Genomic DNA, 5,584 nt, shown 5'->3' on the forward strand with positions numbered 1-5,584 from the left:
TGGGGTTGCTCCCCCCCCCCCACCGCTGCCGCCTTGAATCTAAATCGTTCACACCCGCAACTCCAGCTTGTTAACCTATCATATCATTCAATTTATGAGTGTAATTTCCTTGATTCGTGTAGCAATTTGCAATATTGAATTGCCGAATGTAACCCCGGAGAAGGTAACCTTCCACCTCTGTGCAATTAACATCATTTTCAGGTCAGTTCTATAAATTCCACTTTGCACTCCGATCATCGTTTGTGAAATTAGACAGCCTTCGGAAAGGAGTGGCGCAGCACAGTCCGTTGCTTGCTGGGCTCCCAGAGCGTGGCTGTGGTTTCTGTGCTTATTAGAAATCCCTTCCATCTGGGGGGCGGAGGGCATCAGGAACAGGCCCCTATTGAGCACGGAGCTTCTGAGCGGAAAGACAGGGCTGTGTGGTGGTTAGAGTGCTGGATTAGGCTGGGGAGACCTGGGTTCAGATCCTCCCCTCAATCAATGCAGCTTGCTGGCTGACCTCTGGCCACAAAGAAGAAAGACAGCGCTGTCTAGTTAGAGTTGCCAACCTCCTGGTGGTACGTGGAGATCTCCCGCTATTATAGCTGATCTCCAGATGACCCATATCAGTTCCCCCGTGGAAAACGGCTGCTTTGGAAGGTGGGTGCTATGGCATTATGCCCTTCTGAAGTCCCTCCCCAAACTCTGGGGGTGCCAACCTCCAGGTCGCGGCTGGAGATCTCCCACTATGATAGCTGATCTCCAGATGATCAAGATCAGTTCCCCTGGAGAAAATGGCTGCTTTGGAGGGTGGACTCTTTGGCAATATACCCTGTTGAGGTCCATCCTCTTCCCAAACCCCACCCTCCCCAGGCTCCACCCCCAAAGTCTCCAGGTATTTCCCAACCCAGAGCTGGCAACCCTAGGTATAGTAGTTAGCAGGGGTCATTTCGTAGAAAAAGAGGTGCAGGAACTCATTAGCATAACGCATTAGCATAACTTATTTGCATTTGCATATGCCACACCCCCTGACATCACCGGAAGTGTGTCAGAAGAAGGCAACGCCCACCACTTAGGCTCCACTGGACTGTTTTGGATTGCTAGCTATGGGAGGGGGGAACATGCAAATCTGTCCTCGGAGAGGAGGGAGAACTTGGTCTTAAAGGTGCCACTGGACTGTTTTGGACTGGGGGGCTGGGGGGGGGCTCTGTAGCTTACCTGGCTGCTTCTTGCTCTGATTGAGGGCTGCTGGGAGCAGGGGGTGGGGCTTGTTGCATGTGCTCGCCCCCTGGGCTCTTTACTGCCGGAACTCCACTCCTGTGCGCTCCTGCAGAAAATGACCCATGGTAGTTAGGGTATTGGACTAAGGCTGGAGAGGCCCGGGTTCAGTTTCCTCCTCAATCAATCCACTCTGCACATGCACACAGATGGAGACAACTCCAGGCCATGCTAGGTGTATACCATGTATACTATTTCATGCATTTCCATTTGTATCTGAAGAAGTGAGCTTTGACTCACAAAAGCTTATCCCAGGGGCCCCTTACTGACCGCAGGAACCTTTGGAATTCTGGCACAGCATGGTGAGCACAACTTTAAAATGGCTGCCGCAGGAGGCGGAGCCAACCCCAAAATGGCTGCACCAAGAGGCAGAGCCAAACACACAGAGGAAGCTCAAGTGCAGGGGAGAAAAGGGTTGATTTTAACAGTACACTGGGAAAGAAGAGTGAGAGAGAATGAAACAAATACTGCGATGGCAGAAGCTGCTGAGCAATGTTAGATTAATCTGCACCGCCAACTGGATCTTCAGTAGCCAATCAGAAGCCCTGCTGGAAAAGATACCTGTCTGGCCCCACCCACCATCTAAAAACACTTAGTGGGTACCAAGAAAGGTGTTGGGGACTCCTGGCTTCTAGCCTGGAAAATTTGGTTGGTCTTTACCGGACTCAAACGTTATTCCCCCCACGGGAGCTCTCCAGCTATGCATCAAAAGACCTGGCCACAGTAAACCTCCCTGTGTGTGCTGCAGAAACATTCCAGAGTTCCTGGTGGAGAGCAGAACCCGAACCCTCAAGAAGTACCGAATGTTTCATTTGGCCCAGGTTCATAGGTTGCAGCCATTACGGCCACATAGAACCATAGAGCAGGAAGGGACCACCAGGGTCATCTAGTCCAAGCAGGAAATTCACAAATACCTCTTCCCCACACACACACACCCAGTGCCCCCTGCTTCATGCCCAGAAGATGGCAAAAAACAACAAACAAACCCCCCAAAACCTCTAGGATCCCTGGCCAAACTGGCCTGGAGAAATTTGATTCCTGACATAACATTCATTTCTTAGCAAAAATATGATTTGAGGATGGAGACTGAGAAGGGGAGAGACTTCAGTGGTGTAGAATGCCATAGAATCTACCCTCCAAAGCATCCATTTTCTCCAGGGGAACTGATCTCTGTAGCTTGGAATTTCTGAGAGATCTCCAGTTTCTGCCTGGAAGCTGGTACAGCATACAAGAAGAAGATCTGTTTTTTTATATATCCCGCTTTTCTTTGCCTTAAGGAGTCTCAAAGCGGCTTACCACCTCCTTCCCTTTCTCTCCCCACAACAGGCCCCTTGTGAGGTAGGTGGGGCTGAGAGAGCCGTGACTGGCCCAAGGCCACCCAGCAGGCTTCGTGTGGAGGGCGAGCAGGGAATTAAACCCAGTTCTCCAGATTAGAGGCCAGTGCTCTTAACCGCCACCCCACACGGGCTCAACGTACTGTGTGTACATTGAGAGCGTTGAAGCCTAGACCCTTCCCATCCCTGCTCTCTAGGCAGATGCGCCAGAAATCCACTGTGGGCTTTCACCTCCATCCCAAAGCTACCAACTCCATAGTCAGAAATTCCGGAAATTTTGGGAAGCATAGGGGACGAATGTTGCGCAGAGTATGATGCCATAGCGTTAGAGTTGTCCCCCTCCAGGTGGTGGCTGGAGATCGCCTGGGATTACGACTGATCTCCGTGGAACAGAGAGCAGTTTCCCTGGAGAAAATGGCCGCTTCAGAGATCGCCCACCTTCACAGGCACTGCCCCCCAAATCTCCAGGAGTTACCCAGGCTGGAGATGGCAACCCTACCTTTAGGAGTTTTCAGTAAAAGGATTCTGGGTTTACTGAAACTCACTAGGAAAGCACTTGAGCCCACTTTCCACATAAACTGATCCATGGCTGCGGTCACACGCAACATTAGCCACGCAAGAGATACGGAAGACAAGCGGAGTTTCCGGTCGCGATCTCACCAGCACATCTGGGAAGCGTAGCGCTTCCGTGGCACAACTGAGGCTTCCTGCCGAAAAAGCGCAGCAAAAAACTAGTACCTTGGAGGTACTAGTTTCCAGAAACTGCGGGGCAAGGGCGGGCGTCTGATCGCGTTTCCGGTGGCATCCGGCGCCCGCCCATGTCCCCTTGCGGAAAAGGGGTTTTTTTCCCCCACGTCTCCGTGGATGCGCACACGCACCCAACGGAGCATGCGCATTCGTAGTGTACACAAAAAAAGAAAACCAGTTCGCCGCGCCGCGCGCTTCTTCATTGCGCGCAGGCGTGTGTTGTGATCGGCACCTCTCCCTTGCTTCCTCAGGAAAAACACACACCCCAAATCTCCAAGTATTTCCCGACCTTGAGCGGGCAACCCTACGTAGAGTCCAACCTCCAAAGAAGCCATTTTCTTCAGGGGAACCGACCTCTGTTATCTGGAGAGAAGCTGTAATTCTGCGAGATCTCCAGGGCCCCACCTGGAGGTCGGCCACCTTGCCGCTCCTCACTCCCCCCCCCCCAAAAAAATAATAACCCTGCCCCATTCTTGCACGGTGAAACAGCAAAGGGCCCAGCCCAAGTCCAAGTCCGTCACCCCTAGTCTGTGCTCAGCGTTTCCTTTTCAGAGGGCCGGGCCCTCCTCCTGTGTCTTTGTTGCCTGTCTCCCGACAGCATTATCTTTGTGCAAACTGTTTGGTTTAACAGGGAGTCAGCAAACAGGAGGTGTGTACACTGGAAGCGGCCAGGGGGGTAATGTACGGAAAGGACGCACAATAGGGGAACAGGTTGGTTTGTTTAGGCTCCCTTTCAGTGCGGCGCATCCTAAATCTCCCTTTCCTGTCTGAGTCAAGGTCTCGTACCCGACTGCATTGTTCCGTTTACCTTCAAAAGCGAAGGTCAGGTGGAGGTAAAGCTCCAGAGGGATGTAAGGACAGGCGGCCCCGCTCGGCGATGGGAACTTCGGCGGCAAGGTGTCATTCCGAGGTCACCCGTTTTCACCCTCGCCGATTTTCATAAGTCCCTTCATTAAAAATTGAGGGTCGACCACGGTACAAAACAGACTGGCAAGCCGGCTTGAAATATCTATCAATAATGGATCAGTCCCTCTATTCTGATTTCTTTTCAAATGCATCCCTTAGTTATTTTTAGCACAAAAGAGAGTGTACCTGGATACCCAGCTCGGCGGAAGGGCAAGGAAACTTCACTCATTGCTCAGCTCAGTTGAAACTTCTTCCTCCGTACTGACTACGTGCCGTTGCCAGCGGTGGTGCGGCTGAACTCCAAAGGCACATGACACAGTTCCAGTCTGGTGCAGGGGTCAGGGAGTCAGACTAGGGTCTGGAAGACCCAGTTTCGAATCCTCACACGTGCCATGGAAGCTTGCTGGAGGACCTTGGGCCAGGTACACTTTCTCAGCCTAACCTACTTCACAGGGTTGTTGTGAAGATAAAACAAAAGGGAGGAGAACGACGCAAGCTGCTTTGGATCCCCATTGGGGATGTCAATGAAGTCAATCAATCAATCAATCAAAACTGAACTCCAGGTTGTACCATGCATAAATACAATCAATCAATCAAAACTGAACTCCAGGCTGATTTTTATTACACTTAAACAAGGTTATACCATGCATAAATATGTAAGAAATAAATAAACTCATATAATTATATAAATCAAAAGTCAACATTCAGTCTTTAAGATGTCTATTTCAGACACTTGAAAACGGACACAGAATTATCCTGCTGTGTAAGAAAGTTCGATAGCTTGTTGGGTGGGGATCCTTAATTGCTACAAGCTTCATCACCCTAATGAAGTTGGGAGGAAGCAAACTTTCTTACAGAGCAGAATAATTCTTTGGAAAGTTTCCCCGTGTCAGATTTTGACTTCTGATTTATATGTAGTTGCATATGTATTCTATCTTATTCATACCTACTATTAAATTTGGGATAAAGCACACTTTTAGCCTTTATACTTATGAGAGTTTATTTATTTATCACATCTTTTTGCATGGTATAACCTTGTTTAAGTTAACTGTTCATAGCCATGTCCCCTGGTTACAACGATTTGTATTACAGACATGCTGGATTAGGTTAGAACAGGGGTCATTCAGTCACACAGTGAAGATGCTGTGGTGGCAGCTATTGGCGAAGCACTGTTGTTGTTGTTTTTAAAAAATCTCCATAGACCAATCCAGTGGCCAATCAGAAGCCTTGCTGGGCAAAAGTCCTACCAGGCCCTGCCCACATTCTAAAAAACATTTGGTGAGGAACATGGCCCTCATGAGCACCATATTTGGGATCCTTGGGTTAAGATGTGTAGAAAT

The sequence above is a fragment of the Gekko japonicus genome, unplaced genomic scaffold, assembly GCF_001447785.1.
Source record: "Gekko japonicus isolate JY-2015 unplaced genomic scaffold, Gekko_japonicus_V1.1 scaffold3945, whole genome shotgun sequence".
Lineage (NCBI taxonomy): Eukaryota > Metazoa > Chordata > Lepidosauria > Squamata > Gekkonidae > Gekko > Gekko japonicus.